The sequence below is a fragment of the Anolis carolinensis genome, chromosome 4, assembly GCF_035594765.1.
Source record: "Anolis carolinensis isolate JA03-04 chromosome 4, rAnoCar3.1.pri, whole genome shotgun sequence".
Taxonomy (NCBI): domain Eukaryota; kingdom Metazoa; phylum Chordata; class Lepidosauria; order Squamata; family Dactyloidae; genus Anolis; species Anolis carolinensis.
Genome location: NC_085844.1, coordinates 142,581,523 through 142,600,592, shown reverse-complemented (window position 1 = coordinate 142,600,592; position 19,070 = coordinate 142,581,523). Strand labels below are relative to the sequence as shown.

At 37.6% G+C, this 19,070-nt stretch overlaps 1 long non-coding RNA gene across 4 annotated transcripts in view; it reads left to right on the top strand.

Annotated features, from left to right (window-relative positions):
* LOC103278632 (uncharacterized) overlaps nt 1-19,070 on the top strand; it is a 146,340-nt gene that overhangs the window by 124,110 nt on the left and 3,160 nt on the right. For 2 of the 4 annotated variants that reach the window (XR_506218.2, XR_010005295.1), the window contains 2 exons: nt 3,146-3,226; nt 12,081-12,199. This is a non-coding gene — a long non-coding RNA (uncharacterized LOC103278632). Of the gene's footprint in view, nt 1-3,145; nt 3,227-12,080; nt 12,200-13,669; nt 13,731-19,070 lie in introns of all 4 variants that reach the window. The other 2 variants (XR_001730222.2, XR_010005296.1) reach the window with 2 other exon arrangements.

Genomic DNA, 19,070 nt, shown 5'->3' with positions numbered 1-19,070 from the left:
TTGTTTTCACCGTGGTGCATATGTATGTATTTGCACAAACAGAATGCAAGAAGAAATGGGGCAGCACAGGGTAATCTGAGCACACCCCTACCCACAGTAAAAAAAAATTTACGTTTCCCTTAACAACACTAATGAGATAGGCTGGTAACAAGGTCATTTTGGACCTCAATAAATAGTCCTGACATGGCCGATCAAGAGAAGATGTATAGTATTTTCCTTCTGGATGGGGGGGGGGGGGGAGTGGCTTTGGATGTCACAGATTTTCCTTCTTGAGAAAAGGAGGGAGGAAGAGTGTGATGGTTCCTAAAGTGGCAGTTCCTCCTCTTTCTACACGTCACCTTCCTTCCATTTCCTGCCACTTTTAGGGAACCACCACCCCCTTCCCTCTCCTTTTCCCAAGAAGGAAAGTGTGTGACATGCAAAGCTGCCACCCCAATCCAGAAGGAAAAAGAGAGAAAGAAAAAAAGAAAGGAGAAAAGACATCCATGGCTGACCTCCTCCTCCTCCTTTGGGGGCCCAGCTGCAAGTTAACCAGGTCTGCATTGCCTTTCTGTGTCCCCTGCCAATCTTTATCTCCTTCCTCCTTGTACAGATGTGAGGCAGGGAGAATTGATTATATATATATATATATATATATATATATATATATATATATATATATCCGCTGCCACCAATGATGGAGATGTCAGGCAGAGGATAGTTTATTATTTTTAATCTTCTTATTTACTTCAGATGGTATCGTTGCTTATTTTGAATATGAGTGTGACAGAGACTTAGATGGTTTAGAGAACAAAAACAAGTTTATTTCATATATAAAGCTTAGTGGTTTCAATAATTTCTTTAAGGCACTTAAATAACTGTTACAAATAGATGTTGAGGTGTTCCAACTTCCAAAATACTTTCTTCTCTCAGAACCAAACTATAAACTGATCACTTGGATCTACTGGGATTAATTCCCCTTACTTTATAGCCTCTATAAATAACCCTAAACAAGTCACCCCACTTGCTTAGTCTGGCACTACTAGAGGTCTGCCTCCCTGGTTTCCTTAATCCTGAAACCAGTCTATCTCCTGTGACTAACAATCACAGACTAAACTTTAAACTTCCCTGGTTTCCTTAAACTTGGAACCAGTCTGTCCCCTGTGACTAGAAATCACAGACTGTGCTGGGTTTAAAACATTCCCTCTTTTTCTTTCCAAACAGCAGTTGGCTCCGCCCCCGTTGCTATGGTAACCTGCCTCAGAATGCTGAGCTGGTTACCTTCCCCCATGTATTGTCAACTCCAATATTTACCCTTATAAACATAGTTAAACCTGACTGTTTAAACAAAATCAAACAAACATGTCATCCATAAATCAAAATAAAACACACACTTCTTTACACTCCTTCTCATTCACTGACTTGGGGCCTCCCTCTTCCTCTGATAAGGAAAAGGGGGGATGGGAGGAAGGGAGGGAGGGAGGGGGCAAGCCTTAGAGGAAGGGAGCCTGTCCAGCCAAGAGGCAGCCTCAGCCTCCCCTCTGCCGCCTGCTCCCAGCTCCAGCTCTGGTGAGAGATTTCTATGACACAGGAATAAAAAACTCATCCCACAGATTACAACATGAATTGAAATGAGTGTTCATAATGTGGAAAAATACTGTAATATCTATGCTACCCTGTTTTTCCGAAAACAAGACAGTGTCTTATATTAATTTTTGCTCCCAAAGATGAGCTAGGTCTTATTTTCAGGGAATGTCTTGGGTTTTTTTAAGAAGAATTCACATTTATTGTTGAACAAAAAATGAACATTTATTATATATTGTACAGGAAAGCATTTCCCTCCTTTGGGGTCAGGGGTCTCCTATCTGTTGGCCCAGCATTCCTTGGGGCGCCTGGGATCAGTATTGGGCCATCAATTAATTTTCTCCCATCGAAGGAAAGAGCTCCCTGCCTATTGAGGGCCATGCATCATCTTAGACCAGGCAAGAGGGATGGCAGCAGTGGAGAGTCCTTGCTGAAAAGTTCTCCAAAGTCGCTATGGCTCCGGTAGTGGGAGCCCCGCACTGGCTGCTGCTGCTGCTCTTGGCCTCCTCCTTTACTCCTTCAGCCGCTCTCCTCAGAGTAACCCAGGGACAGTTCTCGGCAGAGGAAGAGGCAGGAGTTGGGGCGAGAGCCGAAGGGGCGAAGGAGGAGGCAAAGGAGGAGGCCAAGAGCAGCAGCAGCAGCCGTAGCAGCCAGTGCGGGGCTCTCACCGCCGGAGCCATGGCGACTTTGGAGAACTTTTCAGCGAGGAGTCTCCGCTGCCACCGTCCCTCTCGTCTGGTCTAACTGGCAAGTGAGGAAGTCCCCTGTAGCAAAGAGGGGGAGGAGCCCAGAGCTTGGCTTCTCCCCATCAGCAAGCACGAAGTTTCCCTATTGCTGCCCAAAAGCAGGCACTTGCAAGCGGTGGCAGCACTTCTCTCACACTGCCAGAGTTTAGTTGGAAGAGGAGGAGGGAGCGTCTTCATCAGCAGCAGCGGCTCCCTCCTAGGTCTTTCTTTCGGGGGATGTCTTATATTTGGCAATTCCCCCAAACTTATAGTAGGTCTTATTTTCTGGGGATGTCCTATTTTCAGGAAAACACGGTATAATCCATGTAAGTTTTATTAATTCTTTGTATCTGAAAACAATCTTGTAACCTTACTTTCCAGATATTCCTCGTAGGTCAACCCTGTGATTGAGAAATTTTCTAGAGTCCAGCTCTGTTTAGGCCTTCCAAACTCAGGGCATGGCTTCATTCAGTGCATCGATCTACCTGTAGTGAAGTCTTCTTTTCCTTGGATCCTGAATATGGCAAAAATGTGTGTGTGTGTGGGAGGGGGATTTAAATCAAATCAAATTAAATGCATACTTGCATACTGCCTTTCACTTATGAATTATCATTTTTCTCTAATGAGTTATATCATCTCATGATACATTCAATGTCCTATAACCTCATCTTTACTTCTTGTGATAGTACTACCACTAATATCTACCTTCTCTTAAGGTACACATTAATATAATGATTTGGGAGCCAAGGAGCATGTTCATGACTATTGTGGTATAGTCTCAACAATGTTTTGAATATGGATGGTACCAATTGCCATTCATTTTTGCAAAGGCACTAACATCCACCTTCTCTTTCCAGATCATCTCCTACAAACTAAAATCCATTTCTTATAATAACCAAGAAGATACAATGTGAAAAATGTATGGCAAGCAGAGTAAGGTAACCCAAGTAAAATATTACATGAGGAGTCTGTATGTTTCCCATCTTTTCATTAGAAGAAATTTCTTCCTTTCTTCAAGTAGAGCAGATATTAAATTCTAAATAAAACTCTATTTTCAAGTGCTACCAAAAGGATTTTGGATGGAAAAGAGATTTCAGTTGACTAAAAGTGCATCTTTTCTTTAATCAAGCATTCATTGCACCTTGAAAACTGTATATTCACATATAAAGAATTTAAAAAAGATTCTACCTCATCAGATATAATTTTGATATAAACTACAAGGTCAAATGCAGTATTTTATGATCAAAATATTATGCGGTTTTTGCCAACATTATGATGAGCAACTTTTTAGTTCATCTCGATCATTTGTTCTTTTGAATTAATCATTTGAATTAGTCACTGAAACTCACACTATCAATCCTGAGTCTTTTAGAAGCTATCAGTCATGTTAATCTTTCTTATTACATTCACAAGGAGGTGCGATGAAACAGTGCTAGATCAATGTTCACAGAACTTGCTGCATTTTCATTGTCATTCCTAAAGATTCATTTAATCTTATGACCAACCTGCATTATGAGAAAACTGTTTTCAATAAATCTTTTTGAATAGGAATGGAGGAATAAGTCAATTTTACTTTCCCCCCTAGAATTCCTTCCATCAAGTGTATGAAGAAAGCTTCAAACTTGTGATAATCAAAATAATGAAACAAAGTTCTTATCCATCTGCACTGGCCTAAATTCTCAAACATCTGTTCTGAACATGCAGGGACTTGTGTTGCATCTGTTTGCAAAATATGGGGTGCCTGTTAGAAAAAGAAAAGGAGAAAAAGGAGGGGCAGAGGGTGGCAACCCTATTCAGCACCCAAAACATGGCTAAATGTGCTGGAAATACAATGTTGTCATGGCTGTTAAAGTAGAATAGCAGCACTATAACAGTGTATAATTGCTTGTGTATGTCAATTTCATATCCAAAAATATCATTTTATAATTGTTGTGCAAGTGTTGGAATCAAGCCTTAAAAAAAACATAGACAGGATTCATAATATACTGGATTTTGGGAAAGCCTCTAATACATTTTTGTATTAAAGGCTTGGTCTAAGATGCAAAGGAACTCAGAGAACCTGGGGCCAACTTGACCTTAGGTCAAGAATTAGATAGAGAGAAAAATGGAGGAAAGGAAGGGGAAGCCAAACAAAGAAATCACCTTTTGTATACCCATTCCACATCTTTCACTAATGTATATATATTTCATCTGTAAACCAATTACAGCTTGCTTACCCATATGAATTGCATTGTTTAAAACCTTTATAAGCTTAAAGCCCTCATAAATTCAGGACTCAAGTGTTGCCTTAAGTGCCTTGGTGTTTATTGCACAGTAAACAATAAACACCTCCTGCCGAGGCATACTGGCAATAATTTGGAAAAAAAAATCACACCAGAAACAACCTTTTAAGGGTTTTGGAAGGGGAGTTGTGATACAAGGAAATATGCAGTAAACTCCTTCAGCAATGCAATCGCCAGCCCTTCAAGCCCACTATAAAAGGCAGGCATGAGCTCCTGAATTCATGTAATGGCCCAAGGAAGCATGGTCATTTAAAAGCAAAGGAAGAATGTGGGAGGAACAGGTAGCCTCCCAAATATGCGAACAGTTATTTTCTTCTCAGATCTCTAATGTAGCTAGCCACTGAAGATCTAGAAGGGGAGGACTGTTGTTTGCTTGTAGGTAAAAAGAACAGATAGAGGATCTCTAGGTCTCTAATACCCTCACCTGGTTGCTAAATGCTGAATTAATATATTCCTGCTTTTTTCAAAAAGATGAATGTTCCTGGTAACACAACTGCTGGGTGTATGCTCTGCTCCATGTGATGTAGAATTGGGGCAATTATAGAATGAATGTACAGGATTGACTTTACTACATGGTACATATTTATAATGTTTGTTTCTGTCTGTATATTCCCTATTGCTCTATGAATTTTCTCTGTGACAGATATTAATAGAGGTGTTATTAATCTCTTTCAAGTTCATATGGCTTATGAAAATGAACATGTTGCTGTATGCTGTATGTGTTTAACCCAAGATTTTATTGAAATACATCAAAGCATTTTGAAAATAACATGCAATACTTCCAGGATAACAAGGCCTCTATAATAAGTTAATTTGATATGAACTTGAGGCTAGGGTTTCCAGGCTCATGAGTCACTGTAAAGTGTGTTACCCAGTAGATCAAATATTCTTCAAAGCCTGACAGAAGAAAACATTTCATTGGTTTTGATGTAGTTCAGGTTTGTAGCTTTCACACCAGTCGTAAACTTCATGGCTTTGTTGTTTTCAAGACCAATACACATAATTAAAAATATTGTTGTAAATTTAACAAAATTAATCCAAATAACTACTCTACTTCTTTTAAAAAAACACAAATAGGAAAAAGTAAGCCTAATAAAGGTGATTAATAAAGAGTGAAAGAGGAATGGTTTAGGTTTGGTAATGAGCATTTGTTCAGCCCAGATAGCTGCAAATTTCATTCAGTTCATTTTTTAAAATAATTTGCCCAAATTGAGAAATTTGATATATAGAATTTAAAATGTTTAAAAAAAATGAATGTAGTAAAGATTTATGCATCCATGTTGTTTTATACACACACACACATGTAATCTGTGTTTTCCACATGGACTAAACAACAATACCACTGAACCAAATCACACCAAATTTGGCCACACAAGATATAGTCATCCAATCTTTCAATCAAATAAACCTAGAAATATAAAATCCAAATAAAAAAATGCCAAAAACACAAACCGGGGGGGGGGGGGGGAGAGAGAGATAAAGAAAAGCCATTTCTCCCACTGGTTGCCAGTCAGGAAGGTAGGCCCCGCTCCCTTTAGGCCTTGCCCACTTGGTGTCATAACAACCCCCTCAGCCACAATGGCACTCGGGGGACAGGCAGGGTTCACTTAGGCCTCTTCCACACTGCCTATAAAATACAGATGATCTGATTTGAACTGGATTATATAGCAGTGTAGATTCAAAGCTCTTCCACAAAGCTATATAACCCAGAATGCCAAGGCACATAATCCACAGTACCTGCTTTGAACTGGATTATCTTGAGTCCACACTGCTATATAATCCAGTTCAGTGTGGATTTTATACAGCTATGTAGAAGGGGCCTCATATAATCCAGTTCTAAGCATATAATATAGGATTATAAATATAATATATAAAAATTACTGTGATATAATAAAGCAGAACAATATAATCTCCAAAATCAAGACAGTAAATAAAGAACAACACTCTGAAAACTGGAATTGCAGACAGGAAACAATCAGGGCCAGCTAACACCTCCCAACAAAGGACTCCTCCAGGGAGGAAGCTGAGGAGGGAGAGAAATAGTGTGTATTATCAAAGTTGTTGTTGTTGTTGTTGTTGTTGTTGTTGTTATTATTATTATTATTTTGCTGTGAGCCATGAAAATGAACACAATCTGGCTTCCAGTATTTAAAAAACCTCTAAAATCAGATCAATAAATAATGAAAAACATTATGAAAACGGGGAATTTCAGACAGGAAACAATCAGGGCCGGCTAACACCTCTCAACAAAAAATTCCCCCGGGGAGGAAGCTGAGGAGGGAGAGAAATAGTTTAATCAAAGTCATTATTATTATTACTATTATTAATAATATTATTACTGCGTCCCACGTGGCCGGGCATAGCTAGCAGTATATAGAGGTATGGATTTAAACAGTAATTGAATGAGATAGTACAGAACCTTCATTCTGAGGATGGATCTACCCTGCCCTATATCCTAGGATCTTTTCCCAGATTATCTGATTATCCCAGATTATCTGACACTGTAGACTCAAGCCTTTTCTGCACTATCCTTATATCCAAGGATCTGATCCCAGGTTATCTACTTTGAACTGAATTACATGAGTTTCCAATACCATATAATCCGGGATAAGAAGATAATCTGGGATCAGATCTGGGATATAAGGACATTATAGAATGGGCCTCATATAATCCAGTTAAAAACAGGTAACCTGGGCTCAGATCCTGAAATATAGGACAGTGTAGATCCAACCTGAAACTGAAACTGCCCACAAAGATGTAAGAAGTAAAAAAAATGAGATTTCTTTTTTCTAAACTATAACAAGATGAATAAATTGTGATAGTACAAGTCATCAATCTATAACATGGATCAGTTAAGTTCTCTTCTGGAAACCCATGGGGATAAAAATGTTCCCCTTGTCCCAGGAACATTCATTTCTTTGGGATTTGAATCCTACTGCAGATATTCTGGGATAATTGGACATGCCACAAAGTGAGAATATTCTTCTTTTCCCCTTATTCTAGATGAAAAGAGGTTTTTGAAGACACCTTGAAGAAAAAAAGCGCTGTTTCCTTCATGCATTACAATTTTTAAAATGAATGTATGAAAGAATCCCACAATGTGCACAATAATTGGATAATGTACAACTACTATCATTTCCCAGCCATAAACCTTTTAAAAAGATAAAATCTTTTAAATATAAGAACATAATAAGTGAACATTAGCATCTAGTAAAGAGTTAGAAAGTTCACCATGGTTTAACTCATTATCTGGTAGTGTTCTATTTTCTGGGAGAAGGCCAAAAGGGGGTGCTAAACAGAGAAGGCTAGTCCATTTTATGGGGGGAGTTGAAGGAGGGAAACAATTTCCCCCATTTTCGCTGGTTATTTCCTGTCCCCACTTCCCATTTCATAAATGAGGGTTATTTGCAAGATGGCGACATGGGTGGGGGGATAACAGGAAAACAGGGGAAAATTGTTTTACTCTTTCAACCCCCCCCCCTTAAAATTGACTATTTTTCTCTGTATAGGATCCCCTTTTGACCTCTGCTCAGATCATGGAACAGTACCCCTTATCTTAATAAACTTAAAAGAATATTCTTTAAAAGGGTTGAGAGGCACAAAATAGTGTTGGATCTGAAAGTAGAGGGCCCACACTGTACACAAAGTCAACATGAGTTGCAGCACAGAGCTGTGGAAAAGTCTAATATTGCATTTAACATAACACTTTTATTTATATTCCGCCCTATCTCCCCAAGGGGACTCAGGGCGGATCACAGTTGACATAGATAGCAAACATTCAATGCTGCTTGGACAGACAAACAGAACAAACAGAAAGGAGGCATGTTGCCGACGTCCAGCTTCGGTGCCTTGGAGGTTGAGCTCCGATTCAGCCACAGGGGATGCTGTTGCTCTATTCTCTATAATGAAGAGCCATCAGGACTTCCTCCTTCCTTTTGGTCACCAGCATTTCTTGTCTTTTTCTTTTTATGGTGTTGTAAAAATACCTCCCCCGCTTAATTAGTGGTACCTAATTTCTCTACTTTGGGTTCTAAGCCTTTTTTGAACTGCTTAGGTAAACAGTGAGCTGGGTTTGACAATCGGGCGCTCACCCCGACTGAGCTTTGAACTGGCCACTTTTTGATTGGTAGATCTTATTACTGCTGGTGATTTACCAGCTGTGCTAAAGCCCAGCCCAACTATATTACAATATTAAACCTAATTGACCAGATATTAAGCCTAACTAACCATCTACAATGATGGTAGCAAAAATATGGAAGTAAAAAATACCTGATATTTCCAAAGGTTACCCTACTGGGGCTTGTGCTTGTCTGATTCACTGGGGCTCCATCAAGCATTGCTTTGGGCCAAATGTTGGAGAAAAGAACAGCAGCCATCAGAGGGACAGAAAGTGGATTATCTGCTTTGATAATCTGGATTATATGGCAGCGTAGAAGGGGTCTAATATAGGTCAGGAGTAAGGTTTCTACTTGGGTTGTGCAATTTTTGCTTTAAATTCAGCTTGTTTTTGACCTCTTTCTTTCTTTCTTTCTTTCTTTCTGTCTTAAAAATAATGACTGCAGGCAATTTACATACATTTAATGTATATGATAACGACATTGAAATTGTTCAAGATTTTCTAGATCTTGTCTTTATTAATCAGAGTGGAAACTGCAGTCAAGGGTAGTTACAGAGTTGGAAGGGTAGTTATAAAGGAATTAGACAAGGTTCTGAGGTATAAAAATGGGAATAGGGACTTGCCTTTCAGTATTTCAGCTGGACCTTTGAGCAACCATTTATTTATCATGTCAGTAGTGAACCGAGGGTACAAGTTGTAATGTATTTGAAAACACAAAGTTAAAAAACACAACAACAACATCTTGGCATTATACTAAATGTCCCTTGACCAGTAGCTGGCCACTTGGAGTGCCTCTGGTGTTGCTATAAGAAGACCCTCCATAGTGCATGTGGCAGGGCTCAGACTGCATTGTAGTAGGTGGTCTGTGATTAGAGATTGCTTTCAGGGGCATTGGTGCTTTGCTCAAGGGGAGGCTGGGGGTTCCAGTCAGGGGTGACCAACTACTTCAGCTGCTCTCAAATCAAATTTGCTCCCCCAAATGTGACCAACCACCACCAAGAAATATTTAAATTGGCAACAATGAATAAAGTTGTTCTTTGTTCATTCCACTTCTGTTGTCTGATCTCTTTATTCCTCTGATTTGTCAGTAAATATGTGTCCTCTTGAAGATGAAGAGGGAAGGGGCAACAATTTTGCCAAATGTGACAGGGACGCAGTTGAACAACCAGCATACTGAGAAACAGTAGCAACAGCAAGAAATATGTCTTGCTTTTCTTATGAAATCTCAGTCACCCATTATTCACATTAGTTTTCCTTTTGAAAATAAGGCTATTCAGGTATTTGGAGGAAGAAAATCAATTCCAGAACAGTTCATGGTAGAGTTAACATTGTTTTAAAAGCATTAAAATGAAACAAAAATCTGCACTCTCTCTCTATTAGGATAGACCTACTTTCTGTTGTCTTCATTTCATTGTTAAGATTAATTTAATTTAAATGGAAACACCAAAGGTAGAAGAGAAAGAAATTGGCAATGTGGTTATTAAAACACATCAGGGGATTTTTTGATTTGCATCCAGATAACAAACAAAGATGTCAAGCTGACCTCTGGTGTCAAAGCTGACTTATACACCACCTTATTTTTTTTCTTCCCAGGTTTACTGTTTCAAAACAGATCTCAGGGTCATAAATCTGGGAAGAGGATTTAAACAAACATAGACTTTAGGTCAAATGACAAGAAGTGTTATCAGCTCAGGTGCTGCACTAAGTTAATGTGTTGTCCTCACAGACATTGCATCATAAGCAGACAGTGATTTATGCTGCAGGAGTGTGAAAACCTTCCTTTAGGCAAGCAATCTGATGTCTCTAGCTGTGTGACCATTTAGTTGACCCCACTGCTTTCAACACAGACAGAAACAATGGAGATAGGCATCTCAAAAGTTCTCTTGAAAGGCACTCTAATAACAGAACAGCCAGGTCCCTAAATGCTTGAGAATTTCAGTCTTTAAGAATTCAGGGTGGGTGGGAGAACTCCTGGCCTGATATGCACATCTTGGATTTATGTGATGATCTGGATAGGATACAGTTATGCACTTCCATTTGCACTTCTTGAATGTACTCATGCAATTTTTACAGTATCAAAATAGACAGGATATGTATTTGGTGGGATTTTTTTTTTCCAAAATACATTTTTACAAATTTTTTTCCATTTACATATTAAGGTGCAGAATAATGGGTATTAACATGAAAAAGTGACACAGATTTGGGAAAAGAGATTACCAAAATGTCTCTTTCAGTGGGCTGCAAATTATTCTATTTCACAATTGCAGACAGTCTCATAAAAGTACACTATGCTTTTTGATATCTTGTCCCTTTTTAAAGCAAGACATAATATATACTACTGTTCCAGTCATAAGCCTTGCTGTAAACCAGACAATTAACACATCCTTAAAGACTGAATTCACATCTGATAGGCAGTAGGATACAATATATGCATCTGCAACACATGCTTAGCCATGGATGGCTTACTCACTTTGAATACTTTTGTTAATACTACAAAAATTTTAGTGTATTCTTATCACAATTCATCTTCATTCAAAGTGAGTCACTCTAGGGGGGGAAAACACATTGAAAAACAGATATTTCTGTTTCCACTGCTCCCAGGTGAAACTTGCTAAATGATTGCTGCATTAACAAGATATACAAATTATTTATGTGCCCTTTTCTTACTATGCAATAGACGCTCTGACAGCGATTCTTCTTGTGCAGGAACAACCAATTTATAGGGGGGCTCTAAATATTAATGAAAGCAGGTTTCATCTACTGAGTCTTATGTAATTTGTAGATGTAAACATCTCAGCCTTTAATGATTTTGGTTGTAAATTGTACTTAGAGGAAGAATTCCAGAAGAGAAAGTGGAGAGAGTATAATTTGACAAGTAGATCTTGCAAAAACACACAAAAACAAACAAACAAACAAAGCAATGTAGAGTATTTTCTCTTCCAAACTCCAACCAAATAGTGATACACCCCCACATCCACTGTTGATGAGGGGCGCCATTCCATTTACTCCTCTCACCAGCAACCCACATTGCATTCTCATCAGAACACAGTTGTTTGGAGTATATCTTTTTTGGAGGGACAGGGGTCATGTTTGTAACTCTGAAAACTTTAGAAATATTTCTAAACTTGCTCACTCATCTCCAATTATATGTGGTGCAAGTTGGAATATATAAGGATTCAAAATGGATTCATGGCAGGCACAGTTGATAGACAGCACAAAAGAGCTGCTTCTCATGGACTTCTGTACAGGCACATCTCCCTGATCAGAATTTATTTCACCATATGGAGAACACGTATGCAAAAGAAACAAAAAATCACATCATCACACAAGTCACAAAAGTTAACCTTATATCTTTTCACTATTATCCTACCTATTCTCTCAAATATCCTACAGGAAGAAATCCTTTGCAGTTCAGAAAAATTGTTTGCCAAAGAGATGAATGTTGAAGGCTAAGGCTGGTGCCTCTAGCCCCTAGAAAATTTGAAGAGAAAAAAGTGTCCTTTTGAGTACAGGTAAAATTCAAGATTCCATATGCTTTGCATTTAACATAGTTCTTAACAGAATATCTGAGGCAATACAATGTTTTATAAAACACTGGGAACTGTTACAAGGGAAGCTAGGAGAGTTTTGACAAGATTAGACAGATTACTTAGTGTTTTTTCTTAAATCTTAAATTTGTGTCCAAATTACAGCTAGAAGACATTTGCAGGCAAAGTTACCACACAATTCTGCCTAAGGTAAAATCCAAGGTGAATGTATTGACTCTAGCTAAAGTAGGACACCCGAGAAAAGCTAAAGAAGGTTCGGCGAGATTAGCAGAAGTTCCCAGGGCAAATTTTGCATTGAAAATTTGATGAAAACAATGAAGGATTTCCTGAGGCAAAACATTTATTTTTAAGGAAGTTAACTAAAAGAACAGATGCCTAAAACTGCAACACCAGTTCTATTGTCATGATGTTAATTGAGCAAACCACTGAGCATTCTTCCTAAAAGAAAGTTTGAAGGTATAAGACAAAACAACAATCACCTCCTCTGCTTCCAGTTGTTTCCTATTTTTACAGGAAAAATAATAAAGCATACAACAGCATTCATAAAGAAAATATGCTATAATGAGCCAGCATTTTTTTTCAGTGGATATGATAACTCAAGAGACAGCTTTGGTTGTAGTAAGTACAGCTGCCTCATAATGGTCTAGAATTATTAGAAACTTGAACACTCCTGCTTTCTAAACAGTTAATTACAAACTGTACATTTCTTAACATTCACAGTTAGCTGTGCAGTGGTACCTAGGATGTTCAAGAAGATAGTAATGAAAATAAAATGGACAAGTTACTTTAGAGCCAGAATATCACACAAAGCAAACTTTGTCTACCATCACATCCAAAGCCATGCTTATTGCGCCAAAGTGCTAATGTGTATGTGTGTGTGTAAAAGAAATCCCTTGAAAGATTCTTGCAAAGAAAGAGCTCTGCAAAAAGGGAGCTGATCTTTTTGCAGAGGCAAGCCACGCCTAAAACAATGTATCTGTTTGATGCAGGTGGCTGGGAATGTCAGTTTGAATTTGAGCTTGCTGGGAGAGCACAGAAATGGAGAAGGCTCTCTAATAGCTACGGTCAAGTAGCTGATTTAATATGCTATGCTGTATATATATATTGATGCTGATTGATTAGTTATTGATCTTATGCAACTACATGGACATTGTACGATTACAGAACTGTTTTATATTTCAACTCTACAAGCAAGAGTAAAGTTTCCTTTGTTCTTTTCAATTCCTCTGCCTGGTCTGAGTCTTTTGCACATGGTGTTATCTGGATGCTACTGATTCCGCTACACTCTCACCTGGTAACAATGCTTTCCTGAGTACCAGCAACCACATAATGAACAAGGAAATGCTATTTGTAAAAGTTGTCTGGAGCATACAAACAAAAGTTCAGAAGATGAACAATCCAGGAGTTTGAACTATGGATGTTTTCTTACCATAGGTATTCCAGATGAATTTTGCCTGCATCACTTATGAGGAAAATGCTTCATAACTTTGCCAAGGTGAAAATAATTTGTTTTGTTCTCACGTAGCTACCATGATGGAAAGAAACTTCAAAATACTCTACCTGAAGAAATTTCATTAACTTCAGCAGGACTAATACTGACAAATATTCTGAGGATTGCCCTGCAATACCTAGGGATAGAGATGAGAATGCAATAATTTTATATTAGACAAAAAGAAGCAAAAAGAACTTTTCCTCAAAAATAAGTTTTATATTCTTGCCTAACACATATTTTTGTTCACTTTCAGGGACAACACATCCAGTATAGTTCACTCTTCTACTAATCACATGAAAGCATGCAATCAGGTCTTAGATATAAAGAGATTCAGGGAGTTGTTCAGTAAATTATTTGCAGTAACTAAATTAACTTCTTGAACACACACTGGCTAAATCCAATTGTAAATCTAAGTCAGAGTGCACCCAATAAATCAACTGCTGGATGGCAAATCAACACTTATGTAAATCTAATTATTTAATAGGTCTACTCTAGTAGGACCAGTAATTGGATTTAAGACATTGAACACTGAGAAATTAATCCAAATTACAATCTGCGTATAGACCAGGCAGCTTGGATTCTATACCAAAGCAATTGCCTCATAGTTGAATGGCAGTTTCTGGAGGACAAGACCATTCACAGCTGTGAATGGGAACTCCAGATGTGTCAAACAGAATGGGAAAGTATGAAGGAGACACTTTCCCACCCAATTGTGTCACTTAACATGTTTCTTGAGAAACTAACAGGTTTGCTCATTTAATAAGAGCTGTTCCTATTTTTGAAATGTGTACATGAATTAAATGGGTGAAAATGGAAGGAGACATAGGCTATGACACTATCAGCTTTTCCTTCAGATTTTCTCATTCAGCTGTGAATGCTTTAATAAGTTACCTACCAAACATTTCCAATGATTTCTGTGTCTGTCTTTAAAAGGGATCTCCAATCTCACTTACTGTCCCAACTCCAAAATTTCTGTCCCAACTCCAAAATTCTGAGCTAATATTTCTCATTTGGGGATTGTCATAATCAAATAGACTTTAGAAGCATGCTTTGAAATGGAGGGTAGTTAGTCTACCAATTATTTTAACTAGCCCAATTCTGCTAATCTTTTTTTTTTAAATCACCATGGTTGAAATATTTTTGGAGTCCTATAGATGTTTAGGACCAGACGCATTTTAAATTTTTAGGATTTTTTTGCTATTTTATTTGTAATTTCTGCAAATCAATGTCTTCTGACATTTCATGGACTTTTGTACCTTTCCTCAGCCTTGTGTCTTGTTTGTTAAACTGTGTTGTTTATGAGTCCCAAAAATGTCAGATCTGTAAGACTAAAGATATAAAATACCTGATGCCCACTTTTACCTTGTGAACAAATGAGCAGGAGTTTTAGATTTTGGAAAATTTGGGATTTGAAAGTATGGAATTAGGGATGCTCAACTTGTATTAGTATTGTACTTGCTTACCAGGGGAAGAGATGGTTGGCAGATTAAAAGGTATCAGTGACTGCAAAGTTTTTATTGCTAACAGCTGAAGAAACCTTGGAAAAGAGGTCTATGCCCATATTTTGAGAACTTTGGTTTTCTCTTGAAACAAAGGTCCCAAGTGTCAATTTCCATGCCAAACAAAGGTATAAGAGACAGGGATGTTGATCTTGAGTTCTCAAAGGCTTTATACATGTGGACAGACAAACAGCAAGACAAGCGGATTTGGGTTTGGCTGAAGATTACCCTTCTCTGAAACAATGGGTCTGGCTAATTACTTTGGCTTGGAAATAGACATAGTATAAAAGTTAAATGGAAAGTAATGAAAAATAGATACAAATATGATAGTTGTTGCTGGATTTATCACCTGTAATCAAGCTTTGGATGTCAAATAGGGGCACATAAATCTCCTGCTGAGCTGTGCCCACACCCACAATGAATCCTTGATAGCCACCTTTGTTTAAATATTAACCCAACCCTGAGAGTCCAGGAAATTTCTCTGTGAAGTCAAGGGAAAGTATTGACCCTGTAGCTCACTCTAGTAGAATCATATTTTAACACATGTATATATGTGTGTGCGTGCATGTGTATATATTAGAGGTGTGCAAATGAATTGGAAGTTTTTGTTACTCTGATGTTTTATACTCACTTAAGAAATTGAATATTTGCATTGCTTTGATTCTTAAGTTTTGATTCCTTTGTAAGTAGCTGTGATGCAGTTAAAATTCATACAACTTTGGTAAAGCGAAGAGAACATAAAGTACTTAAAAACTAATTCTTTCATTTTAGAGTTTTGCCTCATCGTCACCATAAGGAACATGCTGTGGGTGTGACTAAACTTAATGGAGATTGAGAACACAGCCATTTTAAATGTAGTTTTGGAAAGCAAGGCCTTTGACGGCAAAGAATGCAAAAGGCCTTGCTATAAACTACATTTCCTAGAATGCAAAGCTGCTCAGGACCCAAATGAGGGCTGAAGGACCCAAATGAGGGCTGAAGGAACCAAATGATAGCTGGCTGCAGAAGTTGCCATTTAGAGTTAGTCTAATAATAATACATAAAATTATTGAACCTGCAAAGAGGACTAAAGTAAGCAAGCATTAGGCAAAGCCAAGAAAACATAAAATGCTTTCAAAATCATTCATTTTACTTTGGACCATCGCCATAAGGAAGGCACTGTGGGGGACAGCCAACCAGCCATTTAGAGTTGCTCTAATAATAAATGAAATTATTGAATCAGCAAAGAGGACTAAAGTAAGTAATAATATAAATTTGTGCAAAGTTGAAGTTGTGTGATTGTGTGTCACAAAGTCAGACATTCAAGGAGATTGCTGTTGTTTTTTTGGGGGGGATTAATTGTTTTGGTCTCAACTTTTAAAATCCCCCCCCCCTCCCAAAAAAAATAATAATCTGTGGATGTGTGAATCTTTCTGAAACTTCTGAGGATTGATGCCCTGGTTATCTTGTGTGTTGTATATAAAATTCAAGTAGATAGGTCTTGTATGGTTTTTTTATACAATAATGTTTATAAAAACTTTGAAAATTCACCAAAACTCCTTGGATAAGCAAAACATTATGAAACTTGATGGGCAAAGTGTGTTATACTATTGGAGAAAGTTTCACCCCAATAGCTTGTCAAATGAGGGAGTTAGAAGCCCCTGAAGTTTCCCCAATAGTACTAATTATTGCAGTAATGTGCATGAACAATTACTGTGATGAAATTGTAACAAAATTTCATTAGTTTCATTATAGAAATGAGTTTTTTAAACTAAGTATACTTTAGAAATACTTTAGAAATGAACCTCCAGGGACCCCCAGTTTTGTAAATACTTAGAACCATTTTTATCCATATATATACATATACACATACATATATATGGATAGAATAGGGAATAAACAATAAAGACATATTGCCTTTGCAAGAGATTTCCGCTGTAGATCTGGTCAGTATATATATATATATATATATATATATATATATATATATATAGAGAGAGAGAGAGAGAGAGAGAGAGAGGAAGGAGGTCTGCTGCTGCTGGTCCATTGCGGGAGTCACAGAGACCTTGCAAAAAGGGGGAAATGAATTATTCCATCTTATTTGGCTGAAGTCTCCTTGGTGAACTATAAATCTCAGGTGGACTATAGATCTCTGTTCACATGCAAGAGGAAATCCAGTACTCATGACTCTTGAAATTTCCAATCTCAAGAAATGGTTGCTAATTACAAGTAGATAAAAACAAAGGTGTTCATTTCAGAGATTCAAAAGCTTAATTTCCACTGGGCAAATCTATATATAAAAAGTAATGTGTGTTTTTTCCCATGGAGTAAACAACAAAACCACTGAACCAAATCACACCAAATTTAACCACAAAAGACATACTCATCCAAAATATGTCTTTCAAACAAAACAAAACAAAAAAAAAACACTAGAAAAATAAAATCCAAATTACAGAGGACGAAAAAGAGCCAGTCAGAAGGGTAGGCCCTGCCCCCTTTAGGCGTCGCTCACTTTGTGCCCTAGCAACCACCTCAGCTACAATGGCTGAGGGTTCACTTAGGTCTATTCCACACTGCCAATAAAATACAGATTATTTTATTTGAATTGGATTATATGGCAGTGTAGATTCAAGGTCCTTCCACACAGCTATATAAACCAGAATGCCAAGGTAGATAATCCACACTATCTGCTTTACACTGGATTATCTTGAATCCACATTGCCATATAATCCAGTTCAATGTGGATTTTATACAGCTGTGTAGAAGGGGCCTCATATGAGCACATAATATAAGATTATATATATAATATATAAATATTACTGTGATATAATAAAGCAGAACAATATAATCTCTAAAATCAGGACAGTAAATAAAGAACAACACTCTGAAAACAGGAATTCCAAACAGAAAACAACCAGGGCCAGCTAACATCTCCCAACAAAGAATTCCCCCAGGGAAGAAGTAGAGAAGGGAGAAAAGTAGTGTGTATTATCAGAGTCATTATTATTACTATTATTAATGTTGTTATTATTGTGTTACTGTGAACCATGAAAATGAAAACAATCTGGCTCCAAGTATTAAAAAAAACTCTAAAAATCAGGACAGTAAATAAAGAACAACACTCTGAAAATAGGGGAATTCCAGACTGGAAACAATCAGGGCCAGCTAACACCTCCCAACAAAGGATTCCCCCAGGCAGGAAACTGAGGAGGGAGAGAAGTAGTGTGTATTATCAGAATCATTATTATTACAGTAGAGTCTTGCTTATCCAACATAAATGGTCCGGCAGAATGTTGGATAAGCAAATATGTTGGATAATAAGGAGAGATTAAGGAAAAACCTATTAAACATCAAATTAGGTTATGATTTTACAAATTAAGCACCAAAACATTATGTTATACAACAAGTTTGACAGAAAAGGTAGTTCAATACACAGTAATGCTATGTAGTAATTACTGTAGTTACGAATTTAGCACCAAAATATCATGATGTATTGAAAACATTGACTACAAAAATGTATTGGATAATCCAGAACGTTGAATAAGCGAGTGTTGGATAAGTGAAACTCTACTGTACTATTATTAATTTTATTATTATTGTGCTATTGTGAACACAATCTGGCTCCAAGTATTAAAAACTCTGAAAACAGGGGGATTCCAGACATGAAACAATCAGGGCCAGCTAACACCTTCCAACAAAAGATTCCCCCAGGGAGGAAGCAGCCAGGCTTTGAAGCTGAAAGACCATTACATGCTAATCATTCTGGCTAATTATAGCATTCATACTTGCCTCCCATAGACAAAAAAAAGGAAGAACTGAAAATATTGTATATTCACAAGCTTTAGGAAATAACATATACTAACTA